Source organism: Lactuca virosa, chromosome 9 (genome assembly GCF_052849685.1).
Source record: "Lactuca virosa cultivar CGN04683 chromosome 9, Lactuca_virosa_CGN04683_v6, whole genome shotgun sequence".
In the NCBI taxonomy this organism is placed as follows: domain Eukaryota; kingdom Viridiplantae; phylum Streptophyta; class Magnoliopsida; order Asterales; family Asteraceae; genus Lactuca; species Lactuca virosa.
This window is the reverse complement of record NC_136434.1, coordinates 75,809,339-75,833,261: the sequence shown is the minus strand read 5'-3', so window position 1 is coordinate 75,833,261 and position 23,923 is coordinate 75,809,339. Positions and strand designations below refer to the sequence as shown.

The 23,923-nt window shown below is 36.2% G+C and overlaps 1 long non-coding RNA gene across 6 annotated transcripts; it reads left to right on the top strand.

Annotated features, from left to right (window-relative positions):
* Window positions 1-4,618: 4,618 nt before the first annotated feature.
* LOC145136214 (uncharacterized) lies at window positions 4,619-16,213 on the top strand. 6 transcript variants are annotated; one of them, XR_013720311.1, is made up of 9 exons: window positions 4,619-5,198; window positions 5,346-5,512; window positions 5,620-5,699; window positions 5,791-6,297; window positions 6,440-6,764; window positions 7,059-7,124; window positions 7,201-7,386; window positions 15,783-15,859; window positions 16,027-16,213. It is a non-coding gene; the product is annotated as an uncharacterized LOC145136214 (long non-coding RNA). The 6 variants fall into 6 exon arrangements; XR_013720312.1 differs by lacking the exon at window positions 5,346-5,512; XR_013720308.1 differs by having other exon boundaries at window positions 4,619-5,512; window positions 7,071-7,124.
* Window positions 16,214-23,923: the final 7,710 nt, after the last annotated feature.

Here is a 23,923-nt window from a genome sequence, read left to right as displayed (position 1 = left end):
CCATCCGTAAACTCCTTTGTGAATTAAAGCTTCCAACCGTGAACACCATTTGGAAGCTTCTTAGACCGTGAACACCTTTGATCTTTGACTTTTGGACCGTGAACTACCTTCCCTTTTCTTGGTTTGGCCGTGAACAACATGGTTCTAAAATGCTTTGGCCGTAAACATATTGTATGGGGCGTAAACTACTTTGTTCTTGATTAATTATGGGCGAAAACACATATATGTGTCTTATTTATGATTTAAACCTTAACCTTTTTGCCAAATGGTGAATTACACCCTCCTAATTTAGTTAAGGTTTCCTTGTATACTTCTTTGCTAGCTCTTATAACAAGCCCTAGGGTTATAGAAGACACCGTGCAATCAAGATTGCAATGTGATTCACACTAGCACTCGGTTAGGGTTTAGACCATGCTAGGTCTAAAATTTGGAGTTGTGACACCATGATAGTTGCCACAATGTGCCATGAATTACTAACATTCATGGACGCCTTGGCTGGATTCCAACAAATATAAATGGAACCATCTGATCAAGAGGATACCACATTTATAACCCCAACAGGTATATATTGCTATACTGCTATTCCCTTTGGTCATAAAAATCCAGGTGCAACATACCAAAGGCTAGTTAACCGGATGTTCAAGGATAAACTAGGGGAAACCATGGAAGTCTACATCGATGACATGGTGGTCAAATCTAAAAGAGCTGAATATCACCTCATGGATCTTGAAGAAGCCTTTGATATATTAGATGAATACAACATGAAGTTGAACCCATCCAAATGTCACTTTGGAATGAAGGCAGGGAAGTTCCTTAGTTACATGGTCACCAAGAGAGGATTAGAAGTGAGTCCTAGCCAAGGATCTTCGAATGGGGAACCACTCCTCCTATATCTTTCAGTAAATTCAAATGTTGTAAGTGTTGTTTTGGCCAAAGATCTTAATGGTGAACAACATCCTATTTACTATTTAAGTAAAAGTCTCTTGTCTCCTAAAACCGGTAAAATAACTAATACTTGCACTAGTTATAGCTTCCACTAAACTAAGACATTATTTTGAGACTCATACATGTCAAAACTAACTATCATGTTAAGAATGTCATGAGAAAACCAAAAATTTAAGGCAAAATGACTAGGTGGTCAGTGATGCTCATCACATATCCTCAATAAAGTCATAGGAATTAGCAGTTTTTATGGATGATTTTAGTGATGATCTACAACCTGAGGTAGATTTAGAAATCCAATGACTTCAAAAAGAAGAAAACATGGGGGGAGAGGATACTCTTTACAGATGGGCATCCAACTTTAGAGGAGAAAACCTTGGGATCATACTAAAATCGTCACATGGGGATATCCTACCCTAGACAGTTAGTAATGATTTCAATGCAACTAACAATGAAGCAGAGTATGAAGCACTTATCATGGGGGTATAACTGGCCAATGATCTTCACATCAAGGATCTTCAGGTATATTTCGATTCGTTATTAATAACTAACCACTTTAATGGATTTTATGCAGTTAAAGGCGAATGACTAGCACCATACCTTCAAATTCTTAAAAAAAAAATTAACCTATGATTTTGAAGCTTTTTAGTCTGAATCAAGTTCATAGAGAAGATTGATGGGTTTTACATGTATTAACGCAGATAAATCCTTAGCTCTTAAGGGTACATGCAACCTAAAGATCTATGTCATAACTCTATTGAAGTAATATTCTATTGAACAACAAAACTATAAACCCTAAGTAATTTCGAATATAACAAAACAAAAGTAGGGTTTACATACCTTTTAGTTATTATATTAAATAAATAAACAAAAAAAACCTTCTTGCAAACTCTTGGAAGCAAGCACCACAAGTTTCGTGCCTCTAATGGCTCACACTCAAACCCTAGCAACCAAGGAACATGAAGAGATATATATATATATATATATATATATATATATATATATATATATATATAGAGAGAGAGAGAGAGAGAGGAGAGAGGTGGAAATTTCGGAGTTCTCTTCTAATCATAAAGTGGTCGAAATTATGAGGGCAAGGGATCTTTATAAAGTGCAACAAGGAAACCCTAGATAAGCCCCAAACCAATAAAATAACATTATCTTATTTTTATTGGTAATTATCCAGCTTCCTAATTATCCTCCAAGGATAATTCTAGATCCTTTAGATCCTTACAAAAACCGTCCAAGGCCTTTTGAATGTTCTAGAATGCCTCTTGCTCAACTATTGAACAATTACACTTTAACCCCTTGTACTTTTAATTAATCCAATTTTTCCCAAAATTAATTCCAATTAATTTCTGATTAATTCCTAATTAAATATTACTATTTCTATTTAATATATTATTCTCATAATATACTAAAAAATTATCTATTTGATTTCTAATTAATTTATTAATCGTATAATAAATTAATAAATCATCTCTCGCTAAAAAAGTTATCCTATTCAATTGCTAGGTTTGAGGGAAACCCAAAAGGATTGTGCTACCATCAATTCAAGTTTATACCAATTATAGGTATGGGTTTAGACACCCAATCCAACAGTCTCCCACTTGGATAAGTCTGTAACTATAACTACCAGTATAACTTCCAAACTGATCATCAAATTGTAGCTTCCAAAAGCCGTTGTCGAACTCTGACCCAGTCAGTTACGTGTCCTAAGATAAGTGATCAAATATTCCTCCATTCTACAAGATATCGTACGGACATGAGATGTGGATTATAATTAAACACATCAATTCAGTCTTGGCTAGGCCTAGCACTTATAAGTCAACACCAAATGACCGAGGGGCCCAATTATATCGCTTTTCCCTTTAAGGCAAAAGGATCGAATAAACTTTGACTTATATGCTTGCACTGTTTACTCATCAAATCAAGCACAACAATATGTTTTATAACATGAAGTTACTGATGCATTTACGTATTATCAATGTACAACTCACTCATAAACAACAACTCATATATCTCCTTTTCAAGAATATAAGATATTATCGTCTCAAAATTACTCGTGATAAAATACATGAAGTAATTCTATGAGCGTGGGTTTATCCAATACTTAAAATCCCCATTCTCTAAGTACTCATGAACATTGTAGCAACCATTTCAATGTCTAATCTCCATAGACAATCTACAATTCAATTCATGACAATCTTATTTCACTACTTACTTCCAAAAGTATGAGCGACTGTGGAATTTGAATAATCAAATTATTCAGGAAGTAAAACATGCAAAGTGAAACACAACAATAACCTAATTAACTATGGTCTCAAAACTATTGAATAGAAATAAAACTCTTTTTATTTAATCACCATAATAATTAAGACTTTATTCATTGTATAATGGTTCGAGTAATCAACTAACCACTTGAATTAAACATCGGTCATGCCATGTTATAAACATGCACACTATGTTTCTCTATGGTCCTTTCTTGGTGAACAGATCGACTGGACACTATTCCAATGATGATCATTTCACAATTCTAAATTCTTGTCACTACTTAAAATATGTTAGAATTCCAACCTTACATGCATTGTCCTTCTGTGATGTCGAGGCTTCAAAGTCACAGAGACTTAGCCAACGATATTACAGAATGTTCCATTTGAACATTGTTAGTTAAATCAATTCCACGGTAATGAAGTCTCAAATTGAAGGTACACTCCTTGAACGCCTTTCTTGCATTAAAGTTTCCAACTCACATGTAGTTTTTAATAATCAACTCCTATTATGGAAACATTTCCATATTCCCATATGACCATAAATTTTGACCAAGAATCATCCCAATCCAAAACATGTCACTATGGTGCTTTCAAAACAAAACCACACTTCCAACTGTCTACAAGCAACCGATCTTTTGGTATAACCTTAAAATGTTCTTGACAGCTGTTTAACAAATTTAGTCACACAAAGTTCTAGTCCCTTTTCCCTCTCAATACCCTAGGCATTTGGAAAAATCTGAACAAGTGAATATTAAAGCATATGTAATCGATCATATATTCGTAGCATATGAGACTCGATTCATTATATCTTACATAAAGACCTTGTATCTCTTGATATAATATTTCTATATATCGAATTTCCTATGTTGAAACATTTCACCATGATATTCATGTATGTTTCTATTAACTATGCAAACTAAACTTTTAGATTCGAAACGGAGTATGAGTGCCCTCTCCCTTAAGCCTTACTATAGTGTAATAATTTCCAAACTTTGCAACTTGCAAATTGAAAACTTTGTTCCCTACGAATAGTATTGTCATCTTGTAATACTACCATAATAGTTATGCTCCTACTATCATACACTACTAGAAAACAGCCATTTAATGACGCGCAAACAATGACACGCCCTGATAAAGGACGCGCATTTGTGTGTGCCCTAAAAAAATAAAGTCAGATTTGCAAAATTTGAAGGATAGAGGACACGCATTTGTACGTGCCCTAAAATTAGTGTCAGAAAAGAAAAAAAAAGGAATGCAGAGGGCGCTTTCATAAAATGTGTGTCATCTAAGTGTGTCGCTTTATAATTTTTTAATGAAACACGCGTTTTAAAGCGGGATTTCACCCGATTATTGGATCCCAAAAATTAAACCCCCCCCCCCCCCCCCCCCCCCCCGCCTCTTCCAATTAGCAAGAAAAAGCCCTAGGGCCTTCGTCTTCATTAAGAAAAAGAAAGACTGGGACGATGGGTATGTTCAAACCCTAGACCACATTCACGCCTCTCCATCCACACTCGCTACCTTTTCCTCTGTTTCTTCCGCTAACACCCTTGATTTAGTGCAAAATCTCTGCCATCTTCACTTCATCTTCAGTAATATGGATTTGTAATCTCTGATTTTGGAAGGGAGAGATAGGGTTTCTGGAATTTTATCATGATATGAAACCCAATAACTGAAGTGATGAGAAGTCAGGGGTATTTTGGACCATACGAGTCAAAGATATTGGAAGGTTCATGACCGGTGATAAGGAGGGGCAAGAAGGGCGGCCCATTATTTTTAGGGGGCCTCAAAACAAAGATAGTCCAGTTTTTCACTTAGTCATACGCGAGAAGGCGGCATAGATCGATCGCAACAGAACACATAGATCATCTACGATTCACGCTTCAGCGACAACATCGACTAGCGAGGTCCCAGGGTTGATGTGATTCTGTGAAAGATCAATTTATGCACTCCTACAGTCGTGCTATTCTGCTGACTGCTAATCAGGTAAGTAATAGATTAATTGATGTTATCCAAGTCTTGAACTCATGCGTTGGATCAGTTTGTAATTGAATGTCGAAATCAGAATATCGATTGTTGAGTTGAATCTTCAGTTTGTAAGTGAAATATTGAACGTCGGTTATCACTTATCAGTTTTTGATGGCTCGTACCCTGATACAACTAATGAGAACTCTAGATAGCGGTACTCATTTTTGATGTAGTGACATTTATAAAGAGTTTTTCATCTTCAACTTCATCTAATTTGACAATTGTTTCGGCACACCATTTTGATGAATCTCCACTATTACGATGATGTCACGGTATAATCTGGATATGTAGCTCCTTTCTTCTATTATTTTCTAAAACAATTCATAACCAATAACATTGCAATATATTGAATTGATAAAGTGTGTTTTTAATCTTGTAGCCTGCTGATTATGAGCCCCCATTCTTTAGAGGCTGCACAGATGGAAAGCTGGTTGAGTTGAATCATCATCAACATACTGAGTACTTTGTCTATTATTATCGTTGATTTTGTGATATTTATATCATGTTGTTTATGGATATAAATCATATAATGTTACTATTTTCTATGTAGTTTGAGAAGAACACACACATCATTGATTTTTCAGCTGATTGGATTAAGCTTGTAGATGATATTGGATTTGAAAAACAAGTCAACACGAGTGTCAAGAATGTGGTACTATCAGGTGACTCCAACAAATGCAACACCTCTGTCTGGTCCATCTCCAGCAGCATCCCTGTCACATTGGCAGCATGCTCATGCTCCAACTGGTTCACCAACGGATACAAACTCTCCCCCAACATTTGTAGTAGCAAACAGCAACCATCAATCATCATCACCATCAAAATCAAACAAATACCAATCCACTTTCTCATATTTACTAACCGTTCTTTGCTGTTCAGGTGGTGCATTGGCAAGAGCAGAAGCCAACGCTATAATAGGCACTGGAGGATGCTAATGTATGCCGCCATTAGCAGCACCATCTCCCCCTCCACCTCCACGTGGAAGTATGACACCCATGTCGTATGGCACCAGAAGCATCCCTCCTCCCATGTTTCCATCTCCCATGTTCCTACCCGGGTAACAATACATTCGTCCATCCCCTCTTGGAACCATCTGAAAAAAAAGAAGCAAATTTCCTCACATGGTTGCTATATATAGATATAGATAATAAGATACTAAATGAAAATTAATCGTACCTGTTGTTGCATCATTGGGACAGGCTGCTGATTTTGTTGCACAGGACCTGCTCCACATCTTCCACCCATGCGTTGACCTTGTTGACCTTGTTGCACCACTAGAACAAAGAAGTTTGGCATGGGACCCCCGCCCGGCCTCATTCCGGGCACCAGCTGCTGCTGGTAACCGAATCCAGCTTGGGGAGGAATTATAGCAGGTGGGGCCTGCCCGTAAAATAGCTGTTGCCCCATTCCCGGTCAACCTGGAGGATACATTGGCATACGTGGCGCCATCATTGACGGTGCCATTGCAACTGGCCTCATTTGTGAGAATTCAGCCTAAAATAAACAAATCATAATTATTTCCTGGTAAATCATTTATCTGAAGCCTTGCCCTTCTTTCTTCCTTACGTTGAGCAAGTGTAACATAAAGTGGTTTGCTAACAATCATTTTCCCATTCATCTCACTAAGCTATAAATGTAAGACAATGAAAAACCTCGTTAATTTTTCGTTAAAAAATTTTAAAAAATATAGTCCACAATATATGTTAAAATCTTACAGCTCGAGAAGCCTCTTCAGTAGACGAAAAAGGTTATCTTTTTTATGATTTTCCCAAAATACCCTTTAATTAATTAACTAATTAATGAAGTTAAATTCTGAAGCTAACCTTGCAGGAAGTGATAGTACCATACTCATCGAAAATATCCTTAAGCATGCTGCTCGACTAGGTAAAACTTTTTTTAATCAATAGTGTTAAAAATCATATACCTAGGGAATAAAAGTGTAATTTTCTGTTACTATCAGGTGGTTCTGGGAAATTAAACTGTGTGCAGTATGCTGATGGTGTTACAGTTCCCAAAAGAAGCAGACAGTTTGTTTGGAGAGCTGGAGTGGAAATGTGCAAGAGTGCTTCACAGCTTGCTCTTTATGTTGCGACTATTTAGTCCACATAAAACAACTTTGATGTTCGTTATTCGTGATAAAACAAGGGTAAGTTATGTTGTGCAACACGTGTTTTTAAAGAATGAAGAAGTTGGATAGCATTTGATGTAATTATCCTTTTGTTTCTGTATAGACCCCCCTTGAAAACTTAGAACCTGTTTTGAGGGAAGATATCCATGAAGGGTTTTAGGTAAAACAAATAAACTAGAAAAACAATTCCTAAGTTCACATGCAACCTACTTTGGATCTATGTTTTAACTATTGAACATACAACTTTGAATTGCAATACAAGAACCCTAGAGGAGAGAGGCTATTATCGAAAATAGTAAACTAGGGTTTAGGGTTTACATACCTTTCAATTGTTATAGCAAACAATTGATATTCCCTTGATCTTGATCTTGATCTTCTTGGAAGCTTTAGCACCACAAGTGTAATGCCTCTAATGGAGTCACACCCAAACTAGCAAGAAGGAAAGTAGAAGAGAGAGAGAGGAGAGGGAGTATGCAAAATCTCGGCCTTAGGGTTTCTTCAAAAGAAAGAGTGACCAAAAACATGAACCAGGAGGCTCCTTATATAGCTGAGGGATCTAGGGTTTAAGGGAAACCCTAGTTATCCTTTGCTTAGGGCCTAAGCAAACCCAAGGGCCTTATCCAAGCCCCTATGGACGAAATTATTAGGGTTTCCCCTAAAGATTTCGTCCACCCTCTTCCAAGGGGGTTCTAGAGCCTTCCACTCAACTATTAGATAATTGCAAACTAGTCCCTGCACCTTATAATTAATTCTTTTAACCCCAAAATCAATTCTGATTAATTTCTGGCTAACAATTAATTAAACATAATGATTTCTAATTAATATATTAATCCATTAACATATTAATAAATCATTTATATATATATATATATATATTAATTTATTAATCTTATAAATTAATATCTCTCCTTTCATAATTTCCTTGTCTAGTTGCTAGGTTGAGGGCAACCCAAAAGGACTGTGCTGCTGTCAATTCAAGTACATACCAATTATAGTTATGGGCTTAGACACCTAATCCAACAGTCTCCCACTTGGATAAGTCTGTAACTATAATTGCTAGTATGCCTTCTAAATTTGACCAGCAAATTGTAGCTTCCAAAAGCTGCTGCCGAACTCTGACCCAGTCAGTTACGTGTCCTAAGATAAGTGATCATATAACCCTTCGTTCTGCTTGATATCCCCAGACAAAAGACATGGAATGTAATCAATCTGTTTGTCCAGAATCTATGTTTCCCGATTCCTGATTTGTGATGATGTAGGACTTCTAATTGAACACATCAATTTAGTCCTGGCTGGGCCCAGCACATAAGTCAACACCAAATCATCGAGGGGCCCACAGATATCGCTTTTCCTGTTAGGGCAAAAGGAACGAATAAACGTTGACTCATATGCTTGTATCTTTTACTCATCAAATTATGCATGACAATACGTTTTATAACACCAAGTTACTGATGCGTTTTCGTATCACCAATGCACAACCGACTTGTAAGTTACAACTCATATATCTTCGTTTCAAGATTATAAGATATTATCGTCTCAGTATTACTCGTGATGAATTCCATGAAGTAATACTCTGAGCGTGGGTTTATCCAATACTCAAATCTCAATTTCTGAGTACTCATGAACATTGCAGCAATTCTATTGCCATGTCTATCCTTAGACAATCTGCAATCCAATTCATGACAGTCTTAATTCACTACTTACTTCCAAGAGTACGAGCGACTGTGGAGTTTGAATAATCTCATTATTCAGGAAGTAAAACATGCAAAATATGAAACACAGTAATAAACAATTGACAAAAGGTAGTAGCCAAACTTATAAATAATACTTTATTATTTAATCACCAAAAGTCAATTACATTTACTTTGTTACAAGTTTCAAAAACTAATCTAACTACTAAAACTAATATCATCTTTCAGTCCTATGCTCCGAGCATGCTGAATATGCTTAGCCCTACTCAGACCCTTTGTGAGGGGATCTGCTGGGTTATCTTCAGATGACACCCTCTTTACTATAAGATGGCCTTCTTCAACTCTATGTCTAATGAAATGGTACTTTCTGTCGATATGTCTGGTCTTACCATGATCTCTCGGTTCCTTTGTCAAGGCAACCGCTCCTTCATTATCGCAGAAGAGTTCCATAGGCTCCTGGATGGTTGGAACAACTCCGAGATCCCCGATGAAGTTCCTCAACCAAGCTGCTTCTTTCGACGCTTCACTTGCTGTAATGTACTCTGATTCACAAGTAGAATCAGCCACCGTATTTTGCTTGGAACTCTTCCAAGTAACTGCTCCTCCATTCAGTAAAAATACCCAGCCCGACTGAGAACGGAAGTTATCTCTATCCGTCTGAAAGCTGGCATCACTGTAACCATCTACTCTCAAAGTATCACTGCCACCAAGCACAAGAACCCAGTCCTTTGTCCTTCGCAAATACTTGAGTATATTCTTAACTGCTATCCAATGAGCTCTACCTGGGTTTCCCTGATAGCGACTGACCATGCTCAAAGCAAATGCCACATCAGGGCGAGTACATGTCATAGCGTACATGATCGATCCGACAGCGGAAGCATAAGGTACACGACTCATGTCATCTATTTCAACATCTGTACTCGGGCATTGAGTCTTACTCAATTTGGTATTGCTCTGGATAGGTAGCTCTCCCTTCTTGGAATTTTCCATACTAAACCTCTTTAGTACCTTATCCAAGTATGTGCTCTGACTAAGTCCAATTAGTCTCTTCTTTCTATCTCTCAATATTCTAATCCCAAGAATATAGGCAGCTTCTCCAAGGTCTTTCATTGCAAAACACTTTCCAAGCCAAGACTTAACCTCTTTCAAGGTTGGAACGTCGTTACCAATGAGTAATATGTCATCGACATATAACACCAGAAAAGTTACTATACTCCCACTAGCCTTGATATACACACAAAACTCATCTTCACTTCTAGAGAAACCAAACTCTTTGACTTTCTCATGGAAGCAAAGATTCCAACTGCGAGATGCTTGTTTCAATCCATAAATGGATTTCTCAAGCTTGCACACTCTATTGGGAAACTTTGCATCAACAAAACCCTCTGGCTGACTCATGTAAACATCTTCAGCCAACTTCCCATTAAGGAAAGCAGTTTTGACATCCATCTGCCAGATTTCATAATCATGAAAGGCAGCTATGGCGAGCAATATCCTAATAGATTTAATCTTAGCCACTGGCGAAAAAGTCTCATCATAGTCAACCCCTGGGGTTTGAGTAAAACCTTTTGCAACCAGTCGAGCCTTGAATGTATGCACATTCCCATCCATGTCTGTCTTCTTCTTGAAGATCCATTTGCACCCAACTGTCTTGCGACCTGGTGCACTATCAACCAAATTCCAAACTTGGTTGTCATACATGGACTTAATCTCGCTGTCCATTGCCTCTTTCCACTTGGAAGCCTCTGGGCCTGCCATTGCTTCCTTATAAGTGACTGGTTCATCTAAGTTTACCAGTGTTCTGTCACTTATGAATGTGTCACCATCTGAAGTAATATGAAAACCATACAACTCAGGTGGCACACTCACCCTAGTGGATCTTCTAAGAGGTAATGAGTTATCAATTGGTTCAACAGGAACTGTTTCATCTGGTTGAGTGCTAGTGTCATCTAAGGTTCCTTCATTGGCTGACTCTTGAATTTCTTCAAGGTCAATAGTGCTCCCACTGTCCTCTTTGAATATGAGCTCTCTTTCAAGAAAGACTCCTCTTCGTGCTACAAAGACCACGTTCTCACTAGGCCTGTAGAACAAATATCCAAAAGACTGCTTTGGGTAACCAATGAAAACACATTTCTCACTTCTAGCTGCTAGCTTGTCGTGAGTCTCTCGTCTTACGAAAGCTTCACAACCCCAGACTTTAATATGTGCTAACGAGGGAACTTTCCCTTTCCACATTTCGTGAGGTGTTTTGGCAACCTTCTTTGTAGGGACAAGATTGAGGATGTGGGCGGCTGTCTCTAAGGCATACCCCCAGAAGTGAATAGGAAGCGAAGCCCGACTCATCATAGAACGAACCATGTCTAACAAGGTTCGATTGCGCCTCTCAGCTACACCATTTAACTGTGGTGTCCTAGGAGGAGTCAATTGTGAGACTATCCCACATTCTTTCAGATAGTCGTTAAACTCGATACTAAGATACTCCCCGCCTCTATCGGATCTAAGTATCTTTATCTTTCTGCCCAATTGATTTTCGACTTCATGCTTAAACTCTTTGAACTTTTCAAAAGTTTCTGACTTATGCTTGATCAAGTAGATATATCCATATCTGCTATAATCGTCAGTGAAGGTCACATAGAATCGATTAGCATCTCTTGTAGTTGATCTGAAGGGTCCACACACATCCGTGTGTATGAGATCCAACAGACCTTCACCTCTTTCACAAGACCCTGTGAATGGTGATTTTGTCATCTTTCCCAAAAGACAAGACTCACACATATCATCTGACTTTAGGTCAAATGATTCCAACACTCCATCCTTTTGGAGTTGGGCTATGCGTTTCTTGTTAATGTGTCCAAGACGACAATGCCACAAGCATGCCTTGTCTACACTATTAGACAAGTCAATATTAAGTACACTATTTCCTAGGCTATCAACACAAGTCACTGTTTCATACACACCATTACAAGGCAAAGCTTCAAACATAAAAACACCATTCTTATAAACAGAAATTGAACCATTCAAATCATTAAAAGAATATGTAAAACCTTGTCTGAACAATGCATGAAATGAAATAATGTTTCTCGTCATCTCAGACGAATAGCAACAATTTATTAAATCTAATCTAACATCATTACTAAGCAGAAGCTGATAAACTCCGATCTTGGTTACTGGTGAAGACTTTCTGTTTCCCATGATCAGGTTTATCCTTCCTCGTTCTATCTCCTCACTTTCCTTTAGACCCTGCAAATCAGAACAGATATGAAAACCACATCCTGTATCAAGGACCCATGAACGAGAAGATAATGAGTTATTAGCAGAAATAGTGTAAATACCTGCCGAAGATGGCTTCACTTTGCCATCCTTGATATCTTGCAGATACTGTGGGCAAGATCTCTTCCAATGCCCCTTTTGGTTGCAGTAAAAGCAAACTGCCTCTTTTGGATCAGAAACATGGGGAGTGGAACCATTGGGCTTAGCCTTTGGGCCATTACTAGATGACCCAGCTTGAGCCTTGCTCTTCCAGTTTTGCTTGGGAGGACCTTTCCTCTTTTTCCCCTTTCCCTGTCCAATAGCCAAAACAGGGGCACTAGCAGGTGTGGAGGGTATACTTTTACCTTTCATCCCTGCCTCAGCTGTCTGCAACAAGTTGTGCAATTGGGCCAAGGTCTGCTCAGTATTGTTCAAATGGTAAGTTAGAATAAACTGACCATAACATTCAGGAAGTGAGTTCAAGACCATGTCAATGGCCAATTCCTCATCAAAGCGAATATTGAGCTTGACCAAACGCTCTATGTAGCGTTGCATTCTTTGCACATGTGACACAACTGACTCCCCATCTTTCATCTTGCAAGCCATGAGTGACTTGACTACTTCGAACTTTTCTTGACGAGCTCGCTTATGGTACTTTTCCATAAGGTCCGTGTTCATCTCGAAAGGCCAGTAGTCCTCATAGTACCTCTGCAGTTCTGGGGACATAGTTGCCACCATGATGCATGCCACTTTGGTAGCATCATCGTAATGTTTCTTGTAGGCAGCAAGATCTTCAGGAGTAGCTTCATTCTCATCAAGCTCTTTGAGCTCCTTTTCAAGAACATATTCTTTGTTCTCGAAGCGAAGAGCCATCTTGATGTTGCGCATCCAATCGTTATAGTTTGAGCCATCCATAACGACTTTGGAGCATATATTGAGCAAAGAGAAGTTTTGGTTGGAGGAGGACGAAGCAGAAGTGTTTCCAGGAGTAGACATCTGAAAAGAAAGAAAGTTTTAGTTAGATTTCAAGATACCTTAATAGAATAACCCAAAGATATAGTATCAAGGTTAGGATCCAACTATGAAGATTCACAACTTAGAAATGGGATGCCGAGATCCAAGTGCAAATTTCATAAAGGTAGGTGAATGACGATTCACCAATTCCACCATTAGACGAAACAAACGAAGTGAAATTCCTAACTCTTTTGAGATACATTGAAACTATTCAATGACATGTTTTAATCTCAGATTATGCTTTTCTATTTGTGACTGGGATGCCGAGGATCACAAACAAGATGTGAATAACCATGCAAATGTGCTTGGTAACCTCATTGTCTTTATCATTAACTATTGATGTGCTGGTAAACCACACACGCTCCATCAAAATGACAATTATGAGATACCCATTGCTACTCTTTATTAGTGCCTTTTAGTGTGCTGGTTAACCACACACGCTCCACTAACGACCAATAAAGCATAATGTGCAATTTCATGGATTAGCATACTTTTCACATTTTTCCTAAAGTAACTAGAGTTGGGATTTTGAAAATAATGTTCTAGTACTTTCTTTAATATCATTATACTTTTAATGAGAAGTAGTTGTCCTATCAAATCCGTTCTGCTAACGACCCTCCACTAATCAAGGAAGCGGTGGGTGAGAGTGGACACCCATTCAACTACCATTTTATAGGCAGTTTCCTTATACCCCCCTTATAGATTAGCTTCGTGAATGAGGCATACTAGCGATTTGACTGACCATATTCTTATACATATAATATTAAACCTTTAATTATAATATATATATAAGGTGTGTTTTAAAACTTTTTAAAACTTCAAGGGTTTATATAAATTTCGAAATTTAAGCTGTTAAATTCAAATTTAAATAAACCAATTCACTAGATTTAATATTTATCTATTAATTAACTATTAATCAAATTATTAAATCTTGTAAGGATTATCTAATTTAAATTAATCAATTAATTTAATCCTAATCCTTATCCCTCTAATTTCGAAAAATAGGGTAAGGATAATTATCCAATTAATCTAATTAAGTAACAATTATCCAAAAAACAAGAAACCCTAGTTATCCTCTAGCATATTTCGAAATTTACAAGGGAGGAGGCTAGGGTTTTCAAAACCCTAACCCTAATTTCGATTAGGGTTCTTTGGAGGCTAGGGTTTTCGAAAAAACCCTTTGATCCAAAACCCTAGAAATCGAAAATTTGGCCTTTAGGGTTTAATAGCTATAAACCCTAATTTGCAATTCAACAATTGTAGCAATTCAATTTAAAACAACAATGGCTCTGATACCACTGAAGGGTTTTAGGTAAAACAAATAAACTAGAAAAACAATTCCTAAGTTCACATGCAACCTACTTTGGATCTATGTTTTAACTATTGAACATACAACTTTGAATTGCAATACAAGAACCCTAGAGGAGAGAGGCTATTATCGAAAATAGTAAACTAGGGTTTAGGGTTTACATACCTTTCAATTGTTATAGCAAACAATTGATATTCCCTTGATCTTGATCTTGATCTTCTTGGAAGCTTTAGCACCACAAGTGTAATGCCTCTAATGGAGTCACACCCAAACTAGCAAGAAGGAAAGTAGAAGAGAGAGAGAGGAGAGGGAGTATGCAAAATCTCGGCCTTAGGGTTTCTTCAAAAGAAAGAGTGACCAAAAACATGAACCAGGAGGCTCCTTATATAGCTGAGGGATCTAGGGTTTAAGGGAAACCCTAGTTATCCTTTGCTTAGGGCCTAAGCAAACCCAAGGGCCTTATCCAAGCCCCTATGGACGAAATTATTAGGGTTTCCCCTAAAGATTTCGTCCACCCTCTTCCAAGGGGGTTCTAGAGCCTTCCACTCAACTATTAGATAATTGCAAACTAGTCCCTGCACCTTATAATTAATTCTTTTAACCCCAAAATCAATTCTGATTAATTTCTGGCTAACAATTAATTAAACATAATGATTTCTAATTAATATATTAATCCATTAACATATTAATAAATCATTTATATATATATATATATATTAATTTATTAATCTTATAAATTAATATCTCTCCTTTCATAATTTCCTTGTCTAGTTGCTAGGTTGAGGGCAACCCAAAAGGACTGTGCTGCTGTCAATTCAAGTACATACCAATTATAGTTATGGGCTTAGACACCTAATCCAACAATCCAGAAGGTAATTATAGTTAATAGTTATTAATTATTTATTGTATTACTGCACATTTAACACAATTACAACACTTATAATGCTCTGTTCTTTGTCCCAGATTTGGGATTTTGTCCCTAAGCTAGAAGCCCACAAACATACTCCATTGAGTGACTTTTTTAATGTAGAAGTTGTTGCACTTTCTAGTTTTGAAGAGAAAGAAGAACAATTTAAGGAGCAAGTATGATAAAGATGACTTTTTTATTATACAAATTTGATTAAAATCAGTTTTAATTTGATGTGAAATAGGTTGCTTTGGCAAAGCAGAGAGTTGATGAGTACATATATACTCAGATGATGCTGGAAACTGGTGGTCAGCAGTCCATGTAAGTTTCTTGATTTGTAACATCAATGTACTTTCCATAAAAAAAATTATAAATTATATTTTTTGAAAAATTTGCTAGATCGGTAGGTTTAGAAGTAGAATGTCCTAATAAGAATTAATTTTAAAAGTAGAATGAAAATGACAAGTGATTTTGTGTTGTGTTTATAGGGTTGATGAAAGCGAATAGCTCTGGAGTTAGAAGAAGAAAAGAAAGCTCAAGCTGAAAGAGATAAGATGCTGCAAATGCAAGTGTTGCATTCTTCATTTCAGTTGTTAGTATGAAACACAGAGTAGATTAGATGAATGCAAATTTATATATTATAAGAAATAGAATTGTATGACATTAAATTTTATGCAATAGATTGTATTTTTTTGTATATGGTATTTTATTTCTATTATGAGACATTAAATGCAAATTTAATTTAAAAATTAATAAATATATAAATATTTTTTTTAAACATTTAAATTTATGATACACAAAAATGTGTGTCATCTTCATTTATGACATGACCTTTCTTGACAGGGGTTTTAATGATACGCATTGCATGTCATAAATGCGCGTCGTCTATAGCGTGTCGTCTCTCGTTATGACAGGGCCTTCCTTGACGCGCATTTGCGCGTCGTCTGAGCGCTTTACTACACGCATTGCGCGTCGTAAAAGGCTGTTTTTCTAGTAGTGATAACAATTATGCTCTCACTTGCATAAAAATTATGCTCCCACTAGCTTTGACATGTACCCAAAAATCAACTTGACTTCTAGAAATAAATACTCTTGACTTTCTTACTGAAGTGCATATTTCTGATATGTGATGCTTCTATAAGTCTCCAACTAGACTTCTTAAGCTTATACACCTTGATTAGATAGCCTATGTGTATGTTTAAATCATTTCACAACTTATAGCTAAATGTCTTGAAAGTACAAAAAATTCCTTTCCATTTCTCACAATTCGAACTATGAACAGGGATGCCTTAATCATATTACAAATTTGAGAATGCAATTAACACAACCACTAAACAGAAAGATATTTATCAGATCTTTTAAAATCTGCTAGCTAAAGTGTTTCCTCATAATTGTTCACATGAAGTAGAGCGAAACTTTATGCCACTTAGATTTTATGGTGTATACGTTCTCATCCATGTGAATCCATCATTTCCAACCTACAATAATAAGATAAGGTTTATGACAAAACCAAATTCAGATTTAGCTTTCCTTTCATGGACTGAACTTTGCTTATTCTTAATTTCCTGCCCTTTGGTAGCACAAGGGCCTACCAGTGCTTCTGTGTTGTTAAGCAGCTCACCCATATTTATCAATGTACTTTCATCGACCAACGTGATTTGTTTTTGCAGTTAAATGAGAACCATAGAACTCACAAGCATTGACAACTCAACTGGAAGGTGCACAGAAACAAGAATGTGTCAACTTAACACGATAGGTTATCAACCTCAGGTTGTGTGCTAGTGATAACTAAAAGGTTTATTCTCGATTGACTCCTGAAACTCTCAAGATCAATAAGACTCCCACTGACTTCTTCGCATATAAGTTTCTCTCAAGGAACATTCCTTGACAAACTAAAACAAATATTCAAAAGCTAGTGTGGATTCCTGACCAAAAAACACTTCATGGAATAGGTCTTAGTTTATCCTTTGTTTTAACCAAAACATCACCACTTCCAATTCCAAATGTTCTAGAGTAAGAAAACATTATTACTCCACATTTCATGAGGTGTTATAAACCTACTTAGTACGAATAAGCTTCAAGATACGATTTGTAATAATGAGAGCATGGCTCTAATACTTGATTGGAAAACGAAGTATGACTCATGTTTTGATTGAACCATTTCAATAATATCCAATTCCTCTTCTTAGTCATACAATTGAACTAAGATGTTCTTTGAGGATCAATTGTGATATAGTTCCACAATCATGAAGATGATCATAAAACATGCTACTAAAGTAATCTCCTTTCCTTTTATATTGGAAAAACATTTATCTTTTTGCCTAATAGATTCTTCATATTCGTTCTGCTACTCTTTGAAACTTTTCAAAGTATCATAATTATGCTTAATCATATAAACACAACCATGTTTACTGAAGCATCAGTAAATCATGACGAATAAAGTTATCATCTTTTGTGGCGGATCTGAATAGTACAAATCAATATGTACTAGATCCATTAGTCCTTCACTTGACTCACATAAACATGTGATCAATGAATTAATCATAATCTTCCAACGATCAAGATTTTCATACATCACGCAATTCAAATTGCATGACTCCAAGCTTCTATCCAATTGGAACTTGGGTGATGAGAATTCCTTTTCACTTGGTTAGTTATGACAATACCACAAGCAACATAACAAGAATCAAATCCACAATTAACATTGCCAATAAATGTAACCAACACTTTCATAAATGCCATTGTAAGGTAATATAAAGTAAACAACTAGATAAACCAAAAAAATTACTTTTATTGATAATAAACGAAAAATTGGAACTTGTCCTTACAATGCATAAAAATGGAAACTATGTTTCTAGACATTTCCTAAGAAATCTATTAAATTATCATAACTCCTAAGCGGTAGCTTCAAAATTCTGATGATCGAACCATGTGACTGAAATCCATCTCTCACGATCAGAATTAGCTCACTCTTCTTAAGCTTCATTCTTTCTCTTAGATCCTGCAATACCATCAAAATGTGATCATCTCATCATGTATTAAGAGTCTATGAATAGGAACTTGTTAAGATAATGGATGTACCTGAAGTAGAGTCATACGACTTGACTTTACCATCTCTAAGATCTTTCAGGTAGTCTGGGCAGCTTCGCAACCAATGTCCCTTCAATTGGCAATAGAAACATATGAACTCTTTAGGGTTAGCACACGGAACTATCTCAGAACTATCCTTTCTCTTTACCATACGATCAAACAGTTTGACCTTGGCTGATCCCTTTCCATTGGGAAGAGAAATCTTTTCAGGACCACCATTGTTACCATTGTCAATTTCCATGGAAACTTTGGAATTAGACCCTTCACGCACCTTTGCTTCGCTTTTGCTCTTAAGCATTTCTGCTTCAACAACTATCAACATTTTGGTCAGATCAATTAGGGTCATGTCGATATTCCTCATATGAAAGTTCTCAAGGAATTGACCATATGACTTAGGAAGTGAAAGAAGAACCAAATCAATGGCTTGCTTCCTTGGGAAAACGACAACCATTCTATCCAATTTTTCAATGTACGATTTCATTTCTAGAACATGCGCACATATAGAATTCCCATCTTGATGTTTACATGCCAATAGGGCTTGAGTAGTTTCGTATCTTTCAACTCGAGGAAAACGTGATGTGAGGAGAGTCACTGGAGGAGGAGGAAGAGTTGGAGAAGCATGACGTCCAGTTCCACCATTTCCCAAAGAAGAGAAAACATTTTCACCTTCATCTGAAAGTGGAAGATCATCTTCAGAAGATAGAGGAAAACTATTTCCAAAAGAATGAAGAAGGCCATTATCTTCTTGACTTGACATCTATAAAGGGAGAAAAGAGAATTCACTTTAGCTGATTTTAATCCTTAATTATTAACCCATAAACTTAAATTAAGGCTAGAATCCATATTTTTTATTCGAACTTTGAAGAGGGATGGCGTCATCAAAATCAAATCTATATTAGGTAGGTAAGGCTTTTACCAATTTCAATCTTATGAAATTCCTATATCTTTTGAGATTCATTAAATCTAATCAATGACATGTTTAATCTCAGATTATGCTCTCACTTTTGTGACTGGGATGTCAGGGATCACAAACGAGATGTGAATAACCATGCAAATTAGCTTGGCACTCTCGATATCATTTATTATCTTGTTTTAATGTGCTGGTTAGCCACACGTGCTCCATTAATCAACGATAATCTTTGAGTCACCCAGTACCAATCTTTATTAGTCCCCCATTAGTGTGTCCGTTAACCACACACGCTCCACTAACGACTTATAAAGTGTAATGTGCATTTTCATGGATTAGCATACAAATTCACATTTTTCCTAAAGTAACTAAGAGTGGTATTTTAGAAATTGTTTAGTTACTTTATGTCATTATACTTATTAATGAGATTATGTCCTATCAAATCCGTTCGGCTAACGACCCTCCACCACACAGAAGAGCGGTGGGTGAGAGTGGACACCCATTCAACGGCTATTTTATAGGTCGCTTCCTTATACCCTCTTTATAGCATGGTTTCGTGAATGAGGCGTACTAGCGATTTGACTGACTATTCGTATACATAATATATATATATATATATATATATATATATATATATATATATATATATATATATATATATATTAAACTTTTAATTATACATAGTATAAGGTGTATTTTAAACCATTTTAAAATTGCAAGGGTTTAATCTTTTAATAAATTAAAAGTTTAGCTTAATTAAGTTTAAACCATATTAAGGATTTATTAATTATCTTTTAATTAATCATTTAATTAAATTAATAATAAATTCTATAAGGATAATTTTAATCATATAAATTTATCATTATCTTGTCGATGATTATTCCTAATATTTAGGGTTTTATTTAATTATCCAATATGACCAAAAATCGAATTATGGCAGATTTTATAAAAGATAATTAGCAAATAACAACCATATAAATCAAATTAGGCAAGAAAATCCGAAAATTCGGAATTACTGTGCTCACGTCATGAGCATCTATGCTCATGTCGTAAGATCGTTTTTTTTTCTCAGAAAAATTGATTTTGTTCATGTTCAAGCAATATACATTCAATTGTTAGACAACATATGCTCTGATACCACTCATGGGTTTTACATGTATTAACGCAGATAAATCCTTAACTCTTAAGGGTACATGCAACATAAAGATCTATGTCATAACTCTATTAAAGCAATATTCTACTGAACAACAAAACTATAAACCATAGGTAATTTCAAATATAAAAAAACAAAAGTAGGGTTTACTTACCTTTTAGTTATTATAGTACATAACTAAACAAAAAAACCTTCTTGAAAAACTCTTGGAAGCAAGCACCACAAGTGTCGTGCCTCTAATGGTTCACACCCAAACCCTAGCAACCAAGGAATATGAAGAGAGGGAGGAGAGATGTGGAAATTTCGGATTTCTCTTCTAATCATAGAGTGGTCGAAATTATGAGGGCAAGGGGTCTTTATATAGTGCAACAAGGAAATCCTAGATAAGCCCCAAACCAATAAAATAACATTATCTTATTTTTTTGGTAATTATCTAGCTTCCTAATTATCCTCCAAGGATAATTCTAGATCATCTAGATCCTTAAAAAAACCATCCAAGGCCTTTTGAATGTTCTAGAATGCCTCTTTCTCAACTATTAAATAATTACACTTTAACCCCTGTACTTTTAATTAATCCAATTAATCCCAAAATTAATTTCAATTAATTTCTGATTAATTCTTAATCGAATATTACTATTTCTAATTAATATATTATTCTCATAATATATTAACAAATTATCTATTTGATTTCTAATTAATTTATTGACCATATAATAAATTAATAAATCGGTCTCTCTCTCTCTCTCTCTAAAAGTTATCCTATTCAATTGCTAGGTTTGAGGGCAACCCAAAAGGATTGTGCTACCATCAATTCAAGTTTATACCAATTATAGTTATGGGCTTAGACACCTAATCCAACAAAGATAACATTGAGGCAGACACATTAGCCAACTTAGAGTCTTCCCCAGGATCCCTCCAGAGACTAGGATCCCAATAACCCACATAATGACCCTAGCATAGAAGATCCCTATAGAAGACCAAACGACCCCGACGACCATGATCAGATGGCCAACATAGTAGCAATCGGAGGCCCAATTCCTCGATCCTCTCATCAGGATCCCGATGTTTAGGATCTCGATCCAAACAGTCAGGATCCTTAGAGACATTTGAGATCCTGGACATAACCCATCATAAAGTATCTCTAGAATGGTAATATCCCAAAAGAATAAGAAAGCGATAAAGCATTCAAGATGAGGATCTCACGCTCTGTGATGATCCATGGAGTATTATACAAGAAATCCATAACAGGTCCATATCTAAGATTAAAATTCCATGGAAGTTCTAAAAGACATACATGAAGGGGATTATGGCAACCACACCAGGGGTAGATCCTTGTGTTCTAAAGTGTTAAAAACAAGATACTATTGGCCAACCAAGAAAAAAGATGGCTTCCTACATGCTCAGAAGTGTGATGCCTATCTCATTGATTCAGAAGTAGGAATGGGGCATATTGGCAAGCTACCCAAGAAGAAAGCATCTTGCCAAGATCCTGAAATGTTATACACATTGAAGCGTACTTTATGTAAGTTAATTTCGTCATAATTCATCACAACCGAGTAGAGGTACATACATACTCCTTACCCTCATTTCTTTCTTTGTTTATTTTTATTCTAAGAAAACTACTGACTTAAGCATCAAAGGGATGTTAGCCAAGCTAACGCCCACAACAAGCTAACATTTACAACATGCAGAAACTCAAGGATCCTAGCCACTACGAATAGAGACTAATCATCTCTCCTCCGATTAAGGGTCCTTAATCCCCTCTAAGGTTTGAAGAGTTAATAACCTCTTTCATCCATGTTTGGGCTTCCACACCCCACTTGGACGCACAATATCTTACTAAGGGATGTGAGTAAGGGGATCATTTAACGCTTTAGTGACTTGGAAACCCTCTTATTTCTGAACATATGTTAATATCCTAAGGATTAAAGAGTTAATGACCTCTTTCTCACGAGTTTAGGTTTCTACACCTCACGTGGACACACAATATCTAACTATGGGATGTGAATAAGGGGATCATTTCATGCTTTAGTGACTTGACAACCCTCTTACTTCTGAACATATGTTAGGATCGTAAAGTAAATTTCTAAGGTTTATAATATTATCATGTTATCTTACGCAATGGGATTTCTCCCAGTTATTATCTATAGTTGGGATTTTCCCTAGTTATTATCAGAAGTTAGAAATCCCCAGTTATTATTTGAAGTTGGGATTTTCCCCAGTTATTATCTAAAGATGGGATTTTCCCCAGTTATTATCTAAGTTGGGATCTTCCCCGGTATAATCTAAGTTGGGATCATCCCTAGTATTTTCGCCAGCATTTCTTAAGTTGGGATCTTCCGGAATATTTCTTAAGTTGGGATCTTCCCCAATATTTCTTAAGTTGGGATTTTCCCCAGTAAAACTCTAAGTTAGGATCTTCCCTAGTATTTTCGCAAGTATTTCTTAAGTTGGGATCTTCCCCAATATCTCTTAAGTTGGGATCTTCCCCAGTATTTCTTAAGTTGGTATATTCCCCAGTAAAAGTCTAAGTTGGGATCTTCCCCGGTGAATTACTATATGGTATCTTTCCTAATATTACATGAGTTGGGACTTTTCAGAGTAAATTTTAAAGTTGGGATCATCTCCCAAACACATATTCAGAAGAACTCTCTTAAAGATGATAAAAACCTATCCAAAGTTATGTTCAGAGAGATGACCAAAAGATCAATTGGAGTTTAAGCTGACATCATGTTCTATCTATCCTAACACCTAAGATTTTCATTTAGAGTTCTTTTTCTTTGAAAAAGTTGTGCAACAACTTTCAATATTTTTTTAAAAAAAATTAAGGATCCCGGATATTACAGGATCTCAATCAAATGGTTATTTATTTCATATTATTAAGATCCTAATAGTTTGTATAAACTCTAAACTTCTTAGGATCTTAATTATCCAAAAAGCTTTTGAAATTCATTATCCTATTTCTACAACTGAAGCGACCAGGCAAGAAAAGAGAAAAACCAAAGCATTAGGTTGCCCTCCAATCCAACAAAAGAAAATATTATTTTACATACCAAAAAACTAAATTGTTTTAAAAATTAATCAATCCTAATTCAAGTTTTGATCACCCCCAACCGGGGTATCCTCTGTCTCCTTCTTCTCTTCCTCCATTCTCTTCTTCTTCTCTGCAGGATCCTAAATGGAATTAACGTGCCTACCAGTCAACCTGGCCAGAGCTTCACACCAACTAGCCACG